This window comes from Mustela nivalis (genome assembly GCF_964662115.1).
Source record: "Mustela nivalis genome assembly, chromosome: 18".
In the NCBI taxonomy this organism is placed as follows: domain Eukaryota; kingdom Metazoa; phylum Chordata; class Mammalia; order Carnivora; family Mustelidae; genus Mustela; species Mustela nivalis.
This window is the reverse complement of record NC_139037.1, coordinates 55,869,250-55,881,700: the sequence shown is the minus strand read 5'-3', so window position 1 is coordinate 55,881,700 and position 12,451 is coordinate 55,869,250. Positions and strand designations below refer to the sequence as shown.

Genomic DNA, 12,451 nt, shown 5'->3' with positions numbered 1-12,451 from the left:
AAAAAAAAGATTCAAGCATTGAATTGGTTTGAATCAGCAATCCCATTCCCAGGATCTCATATGTGCACCCGGAAACGCACAGAAAAAGTTATTGGTTGTGTTATTGCCCGCTGTTGGGAAGAAGCTAGTTAACCAGCTAAATGTCTATCATCCAAAGAATGGCTAGATCATTCCTGATGCCATCACTGCATTAACCTGATAGAGCAATTAACAGGAAATAACTAGGGCTTGAGGCTAGCTCAGTCGTAGAGCCCTCAACTCTTAATCTCACGTCGTCTCAAGTCCCACAGTGAACAGGAAGTCTACTTAAAACAAAACAAAATTGAAAGAACAAAAAACTACACCCACACCCACACCCCTGGAATCAATTCGAAATTAAGTCCAGTTTCTCGTGAGCGGTTAGAGCTGAGGGGCTAGACGCCTTCCAGAGGGAGCTCCACGCCCAGCGTTGGTTTTATTTAAAGTATCCTATCGTGCCTGTAGTCTACTCTGCAGAAAAGAAAGATTTGTGTGAGCCTATTATAAACTCTGCAAAACTGAGCTTGATTTTGCTTGCTTCTGCCTGGGATGCTGGCTCTGGCTGGCTCTGATCTAACCACAATGACCTTGGCTTCCGGAGGTCCCCAAAACCCACTTCCCTTGTGTTGCTGGTTTCAAACTGAGCTTAGAAGTAGGCAGTCATGATTGTCTGTTTTGTGTGAGTTCAGTTTGAGGAGTTCTTTATAGATCCTGGATATCAGCCTCTTGTCTGTACTGTCATTTGCAAATATCTTCTCCCATTCCGTGGGTTGCCTCTTTGTTTTGTTGACTGTTTCCTTTGCTGTGCAGAAACTTTTGATCTTGATGAAGTCCCAAAAGTTCATTTTCGCTTTTGTTTCCTTTGCCTTTGGAGACATATCTTGAAAGAAGTTGCTGTGGCTGATATCGAAGAGGTTACTGCCCATGTTCTCCTCTAGGATTCTGATATATTCCTATCTCATGTTGAGGTCTTTTATCCATTTAGAGTTTATCTTTGTGTACGGTATAAGAGAATGGTCGAGTTTCATTCTTCTACATATAGCTGTCCAATTTTCCCAGCACCACTTATTGAAGAAACTGCCCTTTTCCATGGTGTATTTTTTCCTGATTTGTCAAAGATTATTTGACCATAGAGTTGAGGGTCCATATCTGGGCTCTCTACTCTGTTCCACTGGTCTATGTGTCTGTTTTTATGCCAGTACCATGCTGTCTTGGTGATCCCAGCTTTGTAGTAAAGCTTGAAATCAGGCAACGAGATGCCCCCAGTTTTGTTTTTCTTTTTCAACATTTCCTTAGCAATTTGGGGTCTCTTCTGATTCCATAAAAGTTTTAGGATTGTTTGCTCCACCTCTTTGAAAAATACGGTGGAATTTTGATGGCATTAAAAGTATAGATTGCTCTAGGCAGTACAGACATCTTAACAATGTTTATTCTTCCAATCCAAGAGCATGGAATGGTCTTCCATCTTTTTGTGTCTTCTTTGATTTCTTTCATGAGTATTCTGTAGTTCCTCGAGTACAGTTCCTTTACCTCTTTGGTTAGGTTTATTCCCAGGTATCTTATGGTTCTTGGTGCTATAGTAAATGGAATTGATTCTCTAATTTTCCTTTCTGTGTTTTCATTGTTAATGTATAAGAAAGCAACTGATTTCTGTACCTTGATTTTGTATCCTGCCACATTACTGAATTGCTGTATGAGTTCTAGTAGTTTGGGGGTGGAGTCTTTTGGGTTTTCCATATAAAGTATCATGTCGTCTGCAAAGAGACAGAGTTTGACTTCTTCGTTGCCAATTTGGATACTTTTATTTCTCTTCGTTGTCTGATTGCTATTGCTAGGACTTCTAATACTATGTTGAACAAGAGTGGTGAGGGTGGGCATCCTTGTCGTGTTCCTGATCTCAACTCAACACACACAAAATGGATAATCATGTCAAAAAATGGGCAGAAGACATAAACAGACACTTCTCCAATGAAGACATACAAATGGCTGTCAGACACATGAGAAAATGTTCATCATCACTAGCCATCAGGGAGATTCAAATCAAAACCACATTGAGATACCACCTTATACCAGTTAGAATGGCCAAAAGTAACAAGACAGGAAACAACATGTGTTGGATAGGATGTGGAGAAAGGGGAACCCTCTTACACTGTTGGTGGGAATGAAAGTTGGTGCAGCCACTTTGGAAAACAGTGTGGAGATTTCTTAAGAAATTAAAAATAGAGCTTCCCTATGACCCTTCAATTGCACTACTGGGTATTTACCCCAAAGATACAGATGTAGTGAAAAGAAGGGCCATCTGTACCCCAATGTTCATAGCAGCAATGGCCATGGTTGCCAAACTCTGGAAAGAACCAAGATGCCCTTCAACTGATAAATGGATAAGGAAGATGTGGTCCATATACACTATGGAGTATTATGCCTCCATCAAAAAGGATGAATACCCAACTTTTGTAGCAACATGGATGGGACTGGAAGAGATTATGCTGAGTGAAATAAGTCAAGCAGAGAAAGTCAATTTTCATATGGTTTCACTTATTTGTGTAGCATAAGAAATAACACGGAGGACATGGGGAGATGGAGAGGAGAAGGGAGTTGAGGGAAATTGGAGGGGGAGATGAACCATGAGAGACTATGGACTCTGAAAAAACAATCTGAGGGTTTTGGAGGGGCAGGGGGTGGGAAGTTGGATAAGCCTGGCGGTGGGTATTATGGAGGGCATGTGTTGCATGGAGTACTGGGTGTGGTGCATAAACAATGAATTCTGGTACACTGAAAAGAAATTAAAAAAAAAAAAAAAAAGAGGTAGGCAGTCAGCAAGAGGCAATCCACAGCTGATAGACACTCTGGTTTGTCCCTCCCTCCCCCAAGGCCACACCTCCTGCTCTCTTCCTGCAGTGCTTACCAGCTAAACCTCAGTCTCCCCAGGGTGCAGAATGGAGAAGGCAGGTCTGTTGGCTCCGACATCCCCAGGCTGCTCTAAATTCTATTACTTTGGAGAAGGAGGACCCCAAAGGGAAGGGACGGAGGCTGAATCAGGTGAGAAGTAACGAACCTCCCCTTGTTAAATGAAGAAATCCTGCCTCCTGTTACTTATAACCTAATGCTCTCCCAGGGAGATGTGCGGTTACTGTCTTTCTATTTTATTTTATCTTGTAAGACTTTATTTTTAAGCAGTTGCTACTCCCAACGTGGGGCACAAACTCACAACCCGGAGATCAAGAGTTACCTGCTCTAGGGGCTGAGCCAGACAGGCCCCCCACTGATACTCAAAGGCAAATGTTTCTATAATAATGATTTTTACATTAATGTTTATGCTGGTGATATTCATAATTTTGAATTGTGCATGTAATACTATAATTATGACAGGGAAACTCTATTTTTTTCTTTTTTTAAAGATTTCATTTATTTATTTGACAGACAGAGATCACAAGTAGGCAGAGAGGCAGGTAGAGAAAGGTGGGGGGAAGCAGGCTCCCCCCTGAGCAGTAAGCCCAATTCATGGCTCGATCCCAGGACCCTGGGATCATGACCTGAGCCGAAGACAGAGGCTTTAACCCACTGAGACACCCAGGCACCCCTAGGGAAACTCTTATTTAAATTTAAATATATAGGGACATCTGGCTGGCTCAGTCCCTAGAGCTTGAGACTCTAGATGTCAGGATCAAGAGTTCGAGCCCCATGCTGTGTGCAGAGATTGCGTAAATAAATAAATAAATCTTGTTTAAAACATTGAAAAATATATATAGGATTTTGATACTATGGCTTGACTAACTTTGTCAAGCAAAGTGTTCTTATATGTAAAGTGGAGATAAAATTTCAGCATTGGCTAGGATCTGGATTTCATTGTCTTATTAATACTCGCTTTTTAAAAAATGTATGTTTATGTAATCTGGTACCTGGCATGGGGGATCGAACACACAACCCTGTGATCCAAGCATCAAGGGCGTGATGGCTCCACCAGCTAAGCCAACCCGGCACCCTCATGCCCGTCTCACTTTTCTCTCGAACCACACAGCCTCAGCAGCTTGGGCCTCAATTTCTTTATGTGCCGATAATGATACTATGTCGATTATCACCCTGTCTTGCTTACAGATGAAAACTGCAAGTCAATAACGCATTTTATTGTAAGTGGTGTTTAGATTATCATCATATTTTCTCAAGGGCCAATTTGGTGTATGACATCTTTAAAGTGTAGTTAAAAGGCATGTAGAATATAGGTAATATCAGTCACTTAAGTGTTTGCATTTGGCTCAGGTCATGATCTGATCCCAGGGTTCAGGGATCCAGCCCCGTGTTGGGCTCCCTGCTCAGCGGGGTGCCTGCTTCTCCCTCTCCCTCTGCCTGCTTCTCCCTCTCCCCTGCCCCATCCCCTCGATCAATACAATCTTTTTTAGAATTAAAAATAAATTTTAGGGGGCACCTGGGTGGCTCAGTGGTTGAGTGTCTGCCTTTGGCTCGGGTCATGATCCCAGGGTTCTGGGATCGAGCCCCGCATCAGGCTCTCTGCTCCATGAGAAGCCTGCTTCTCCCTCACCCACTCCCCCTGCTGTGTTCCCTCTCTCGCTGTGTCTCTCTCTGTCGAATAAATAAATAAAAATCTTTTAAAAAATAATAAATTTTAGAATAGAAGAATAGGGGCATCTGTGTGCCTCAGTCGTTAAGCGTCTGCTTTCCCACTGGGTCATGATCCCAGGATCATGGGATCGATCCTGCTTAGGGCTCCCTTCTTGTCAGGAAACCTGCTTCTCCCCCTCCCACTCCCCCTGCTTGTGTTCCCTCTCTCGCTGTCTCTCTCTCTCTCTCTCTCTCTCTCTGCCAAATAAATAAAATCTTTAAAAATAAAATAAAATAAAAATGGAAGAATATAGGGTACCATTGTGAGGTTGGCCAGTGACAAGGGTGACGAAGGATTGCACAGAGAGCAGAGCAACAAACAGGGCAGAATCGGTTCACTCTCCCAGGAGAGGAGAGGGGCCAGACATCCAGAGAAATATCAGACTAGTTCCCATCAGGCTAGGCCCTTTAAGGGGTTTGAGGGACGTGAGAGGGTTGCCTCTGAACCCACGGGAGGTCTTGGCGGACTGAGCAGGAGGTAGCTGGTGTTCGAGGGGCTCTGTCTGGGATGTGGGTTGTGGTCTTGCTAGAGAAGAAAGTGTTTTGGAGTTGGTACCTACTTTCCAACAATGTGGGGGCACTGAGACCACCAGAAACAGAGAGTTCAGGGTCAAGTGCAGACACTTGGGAGTTTTGCTTGTAAGTGTGGCTGGGGAGCAGCAAGGGCGGCGCTTTGAATAGATTCTGTTCAATGGTTATATTGGCTTCAGTGCAAAAGATCCCTAAATTTGCATGTTACAATTTTCCTTTTATTAAAAAAAAAAAAGAAGAAGAAGAACATATGTTTGTCGCCTTGTGCTTTCTGTTTTCTGGGTAAACAAAATGAAACTTTTATTTTTCCCTGTCTGACTTTCATTGTACATTAACTGGACAATATCATGTGTGTGTCACTACTGTGTCACTACTGATACATTTTGATTTGTTTCTACCATATATTTTATTTCTATTTTGCCTTATTTTAGAATTTTTTCTTTACCATTTCTTTTTTTAATTTTTTATTTAATTTAAAAATTTTTATTTATTTATTTGACAGAGAAAGAGATCCCAAGTAGGCAGAGAGGCAGGTAGAGAGAGAGAGGGGGGGGGGGAAAGCAGGCTCCCCGCTGAGCAGACAGCCCAATGCGGGGCTGGATCCCAAAATCCTGAGATCATGTGACCTGAGCCACCCTGGCACCCCAGTATGGGAAGGTTTAGACCACAAAAACTTGAAACTACCCAAAGGTCAATAAACTCTAGTACGCTACTCAGAATAAACAGTAATGAAGTTTTCAAACAGTCACGCATATGGCAAATCTCACATGCCTCCTACCCAGAGGGAAAAAACCCTGTCTCAAAAGCCTTTGCCTTGTGGTACTGCGTTTAGGACGTGTTTTCCCAAAACGGGAGAGAATAGAGGAGTGGTTGCCAGGACTTGGGACTGAAGCTGGCCACAAGGGGGCAGCCCAAGAAAACGTTTCCACTGCGTCAGAGTCTCTCCTACCTTCGGTCTGGCAGTGGCTTTGAAACTGCATTGTCAAAACTCAGAGCTGGAGCCTCAAAAACATGAATTTTATTAACTGTAAATTTCGTGGGGTTTTTTTTTTTCATTTTATTTTTAAGTGATATCTACACCCAACGTGGGGCTTGAACTCGCAACCCAGGGATCAAGAGTCCGCAGCTCCAGTGACAGTCAGCCAGGCGTCCCTAAATGTAAATTTTAAAGCAAACTTTAAAAATAGGAAGTCCAGAACTGTTGAAAATGGCATAATACAGCTGATTCATGGACTCTTTATTATTTTTATGATTATCTCAAATTCGAATTTGTCTTTTGGCCGTCTCCCAAAGGAGTCAAGAACTTAGTAACATAATCCTCTTAATTCAGTGGTTCCCGAGGTTGTCCCCACAAAGAAACACCTGAACAGACCCATTAATCAGTCATTCCTCATACGTCCCTCCTCTGGCCCCTGGTAATCGCTAATCTGCTTCCCGTCTCTATAGTTTGCTTCTTCTGGGCATTGATGACTGGTTTCTTTCCCTTAGCATAATGTTTTTGAGGTTCATACATGTGGAAGGACATAGCAATACTTCATTCCTTTTTCTGGCTGAATAATATTCCATTGTATCGATAAGCACGTTGTGTTTACTCACTCATGGACCTTTGGGTTGTTTCTACCTTTTGGCTTTCTACCTTCATAGTCCTACTATTATTCATGTACAAGTTTTTCTATGAAGATCTGTTTTCCGTTCCCGTGGGTATGTACCTAAGAGTAGAATCGCTGAGTCATGGAAATTCTGTTTAATTTGGGTTTGGGGTGGCTTTTTAGATTTCCTTCCCCCCACCATAACTTATAGAGAGAGATGGGATGGGGAGGGGCAAAGGGAGAGGGGGAGAGAGAGAATTTTAAGCACGCTCCATGCCCAGGTAAAGCCCAAGGTGGGCTTTACGTGTCTGGATCCCAGGACCCTCGAGATCATGGCCTGAGCTGAAATCATGAGTCAGATGCTTAACCAGCTGAACCACCCAGGTGCTCCATAGATTTCTTTTTTTTATTGTATTTATTTATTTGTTAGAGAGAGAGAGAGCACAAGCATGGGGAGCAGCAGGCAGAGGGAGAGGTAGAAGCAGACTCCCCACTGAGCGAGGGTACTGATGTAGGACTCGATCCCAAGACCCTGAGATCATGGCCTGAGCTGAAGGTAGATGCTTAACCGACCAAGCCACCCACGTGTCCCCATAGACTTCTTTTTTAAAGTAATGTCCACACTCAATGTGGGGCTTGAACTTACGACTCCCAAGATTAAGAGTTATGTGCTCTACCCACTAAGGCAGCCGGGTGCCTCCCCATTTAACTTTTTAAGGAAACCTGGGGAGTGAGTTTCTCGGGATCTTAGGAATTTTTCAAAGGTGACACCAATGCGAGGGCAAGATTTGGAATCACTGCCCTAGGACACGCATTCTGATCAGATTTTAACATGCAGCCCTCCTAATCAAGCACACATTTGGTAGAGGAGATCTCCACATTATCCCGCAGGGCATCTGAGAAATATGCTTCAGTGTTTCTTACGGTAGGATTCACCATTTGGAGAACGTCAATGGGATCCCAAACTGGGGTGATAATATCCAAGATTGTGGGTGGTTGTCAAATGTCTAAGTCACCCACAGGATGTATCAGAGAGTTGTGTTAGCGATCCGCATAGTGAGGTTCAGATTTTGGAAAAGGTAGAAAAAATGATCATCTTCAGTAACTTCATTTATGAATGATACATTTCTTCACATGACTGCCAAAGTCCCTGCTCGGTGGCCAACACATCCTTCCCAGCAGAGAGCAGCGTCAGATGTTAATTCCCCGGGACTGGTTTGCAGGAGGCAGGGAGGGGGAGGTGATGTGTTCGTCCTGACCTTGCACGTCTGGGAATCATGGTGTCCTCCCACGTGGTCTGAACTCTTGTAGCTGGAGTTCAGCTACAGGTATCACATGAAGGGGTCTTGGCCTATGCCTAGAAAGCCTCCCACCCTCTGTGAACTGCTCAAATACTGATGTCCCAAGAACTACTTTTCTCTGGGAACTGGCTTTCCATTTCACCTCTGAGAAATAACCACTCAGAATATTATCCTCCAGGAGTGCCTGGCTGGCTCTGTCGGTAGAGCACGTGACTCTTGATCTCAGGGTTGTAAGTTCGAGCCCCACGTTGGGTACACAGAGTACTATAAAATGTTTTTTGGTTTTTTGTTTTTTGTTTTTTTGAGAAGGAGGAGAAGAAGGAGAACAAGAAGAACAAGAATGTTGTCCTCTGATTCCAGGCAAGGGCCATAATCTGAACCCTGAAGATGATGAGCATTTCAAAGCAAGGCTGAAGGAAACGCCTGTTTCACTCAAAAATATCATTAGAATCAGTGAGACAGGTAACATACTATACCATCTTCTTTTTTACAAATTATCTTTAGAAAGGTATTTGAGGGAGAGAAAGCACAAGCAGGGGGAGCTGCAAAGGGAGAGTGAGAAGCAGGCTCCCCGCTGGGCAGGGAACTGGGCTCAGGACTCTGAACCCAGCCCAAGCAAGAAAATGTGCCTGGTGACCAGGGCCCAATTTGGGAGTTCTAGATCATTCCATTTTATTGCAGTGCTTCTTGCCAGAAAATATTTATCACGTCTTATCCAAATAATTGGATTTTTACCATCAAAAAAAATTCTTTTGTTCTTGAGTATATGTTTGCCTCCGAGTTTCCATTATAAAACAGTGTTCTTTGACCTCATATCAGTAGTATGGCAGATTTGTCGATCAGTGAATTTCTAGGAATTTATACTTTGGAGAGTAAGAACTTCAGAGAGGGAATTACCAATTTATTCGAGTGATTGGGGAGCAAAAAGTTGAGTGCCGAGACAGATTGGATCTTTCAACAATTTTGCTACGATCACCCCTATGGCTGCATTTGGCCATGGTGTTGGGACTGGGATCATGAGGGAAATCCCAGCTAATTCTTTTTTTTTTTTTTTTTTTTTTGAGGATCTAGCATCAGATCCAATTCTAGAAACATCACGTGTGGAGGTAAAATCTAACTAGGAAGTAGATGTCATCTTTTGTGATGAGTTAAGAAAATCAGAAAATTGAAAAAAGCAAAAAAAAAAAAAAAAGAGAGAGAGAGAGAGAGCCTCTGTCACCATCACATAATCAAAAACAGGAGCCAAGATTATATCTAGAATAGTGCAGTCCGATAGAATTTTCTACAGTGATGAAGATGTGCCCCATCCATGCTGTCCAGTGCAGAAGCCACAAGCCAGCTGTTACTAGCGAGCACTTGAAATATGACTCATGTAACTGAGAAACTTGAATTTAAATTCAAGTTTAAACTTGTGCCTGGGTGGCTGAGTGTTAAAGCGTCTGCCTTCCACTCAGGTCGTGTCCTGGAATCCAGCCCCTCATGGGGCTCCCTGCTCAGTGGGGAGCCTGCTTCTCCCTCACCTACTCCCCTTGCTTGTGTTCTCTGTGTGTGTCAAATAAATAAAATCTTCTTAAAAAAAAAAAAAAGAGTGGGCGCCTGGGTGGCTCAGTGGGTTGGGCCACTGCCTTCGGCTCAGGTCATGGTCTCAGGGTCCTGGGATCGAGTCCCGCATCGGGCTCTCTGCTCAGCAGGGAGCCTGCTTCCCTCTCTCTCTCTCTCTCTGCCTGCCTCTCCATCTACTTGTGATCTCTCTCTGTCAAATAAATAAATAAAATCTTTAAAAAAAAAAAAAAGAAAAGAAAAAGAAAAAGAAAGAAAACGCTGTTGGAGCAGCTGCCTTCCCCCAGAGTTTGTTTAGAGAGAATCACCCGTGAGAATTTTCAAATGCACATTTACTTTCCTTGGCATTTTAGCTATTCCGCTGTCTCTGTTGGTGTTTTCTTCTGTGAAGACAGATAAATGCTCTGTGCATTGGGAAGATACACACATCCAGATCCATCATGGACTTGACCTGACCCATCGTGGGAATCATCCACAGGAAGACAAATTTGCCTTTGCTTTCTGATGCGGCCCCGATTTTCTCTCTCCGCTGTGTGATCCACAGGTCCTGGCTTTTTTCCCACTCACGTTCCTGGCTCGTTTTTGTCGATCCTGCATTTCTCAATCTTTATGTAAATGTAATTAAAGCATTTAATAGAAATGTCTTTGGAGCTCATTACCATGTTACTTACGGTAGCCAGAATAATGGCCCTCCAGACATGCCCATGCCCCGATCCCCAAAACCTGTGGATCTGTCCCCACGCATGGCAAAAGGGATGTGTGGCCAAAATGATTAAAATGAAGACTTTGAGATGGAAGGTTATCCTGCATTTTCCGAGTGGATCCGTGGGATCACCAGGGTCTGTGTAAATTGGAGAGGGAAGCAGGAGTGTTGGTCACAGACGTTGCGGCGGAAGCAATGGTGGGAAGATTCACTTTCAAGATGGAGGAAGGGGCCATAACCAGGGAATCCAAGCAGCCTCTCGGCGTAGGGAAAAGCGAGGAAAGGAAACGGATTCTCCTTGGGTGAAAGTTCCAACCCTCTGAACACGGGGTTGGTTCCCCTGGCAACCATCCGCACCCTACTGGGCTTTCTGGCGGTCACCTCATTAGCATAACAAAAACACATTTATCAGCCTTATGGGAAATTCCAAGGATTTTTAGAAGCTCTGTGCCCCACAGGATAGAAGGCTGCTGTAGATCAGTTCGATATGATTTCAAATCCCACTTGTTTATGACAAAAATGAAATTGTCCCCCACCCCACCATTTTTGTAAGCTCCAGGCCCAACGTGGGACTTGAACTCGTGACCCTGAGACAAGAGTCAATGTGCTGTACCAACTGAGCCAGCCAGGGGTCCTCCAAAATGAAATTGTTCTTAAGAGTAAAATCGTCTTGGGGGGCCTGAGTGGCTCAGTTGGTTCAGTGACTGCCTTAGGTTCAGGTCCTGATCCCAGGTCCTGGGATCCAGCCCTGCATAGGGCTCCCTGCTTAGTGGGTGGGGAGCCTGTTTCTCCCTCTCCTTTTGCCTGCCACTCCCCTGCTTGTGCCCTCTCTCTCTGTATCAAATAAGTAAAATCTTTAAAAAAAAAAAAAAAAGTAAAGTCATTTTGCTCGAAGCGTGAAGGACAGGATGTGGTCAAGTCATCCGTTGTCACTGGGAAGTTCTCCGTAGCTTCGCTTCAGAGGAAACCCGCCAGGGGCTTTATCAATAAAAATGTAAAAACAACTGGTGACCGGGGACATTGAGATCAGTGGAAACTGTTGCATCTGGGCAAGGAGACTGTTTGCTCTAAGTAGCTAGCTATGTAGAGGACCTTCTGAGGACCTTCGGAAGATTAGCTCCTGCCAAGGTCAAGGCAACTCGGTCCCCAACAGGTGGAAAGGGAACAGCGCCTCCCAAAGGCTGTCCGCGCAGGTGCTAGCAAGAGAGCGCTCTGGCGTCAGGGGACTTTGGCTTTTGTCCGGACAGCTGGGCGTCAGCTCACCAGAGTACAACGGGTATAAAAATACACCTCAATTGAACGACTTTATTCCCGTTCATCTCCCCTTGCCTGGAACTGTTGTGACTGATCTGCCATTGGTCTGGACTGTGGTATTTCTTTATTGGCTTCCTGAAGACATTAACCTATATGCTGTTGGCTTGCAAACTTACTAGGATTTCTCGCAGTGACCCTGTGTTAAATAAATTGCTGGCAAAGACAAAGTCAATCTCCGAGCACTAGTTTGCCTCCCGAAACAAAACAAAGACCGCACATATATTTCTTATATATTTTTTAAGATTTTTAATTAATTTTTTGAGAGAGAGCACGAAGAGAGTGAGAGGGAGAAGACGACTCCCCATGGAGCGGAGAACCCAATGTGGGGCTCGATCCTGGAATCCCAAGATCATGACCAGAGCTGAAGGCTGATGCTTAACCGACTGAGCCACCCAGGTGCCCCCCTCCCAACTCCTTGTTCAATAAAACTTAGCCCTCATGCATAAAGTAAGATCAATTAATGTAGATAAGAAAAGACCCTGCTTTGGAATGTCAGGATAGAGGAGAAAATCCTTAACTGCCTTGGGGGAACTTCTGGCTTCTTTTATTCTGTATTTTATTTTCAACGTGGATCACTTTCAAATCAAGGAGGCCCTAGGATGATACAAAGTCATTTTCCATTTCTTAAGTGTCATTAAGGAACGGAGTTACCGGATCTGTGGTGTTTGTGTTTTCTAGCAATGTCTTCCCACAATGAGAAGGAAAGACTTCTCCTCTTCCCTCTTAGGTTTGATGTAGGAAAGATGTTAGGGTTCAAAGCCGAGGCCAAGAAAGAATTCTTGAGGTGTGTTTAGTGCAAAAAGGTGATTTCATTAAAG

The 12,451-nt window shown here is 44.0% G+C and overlaps 1 long non-coding RNA gene across 3 annotated transcripts; it reads left to right on the top strand.

Annotated features, from left to right (window-relative positions):
• Positions 1 to 2,908: 2,908 nt before the first annotated feature.
• On the top strand, positions 2,909 to 10,256 carry LOC309852969. Of its 3 annotated transcripts, XR_014305457.1 has the most exons (4): positions 2,909 to 3,057; positions 8,366 to 8,518; positions 9,121 to 9,644; positions 9,868 to 10,256. It is a non-coding gene; the product is annotated as an uncharacterized lncRNA (long non-coding RNA). The 3 variants fall into 3 exon arrangements; XR_014305458.1 differs by lacking the exon at positions 9,121 to 9,644 and having other exon boundaries at positions 2,911 to 3,057; positions 8,417 to 8,518; positions 9,970 to 10,256; XR_014305459.1 differs by lacking the exon at positions 9,121 to 9,644 and having other exon boundaries at positions 2,911 to 3,057; positions 9,970 to 10,256.
• The last annotated feature ends 2,195 nt before the right edge of the window (positions 10,257 to 12,451 follow it).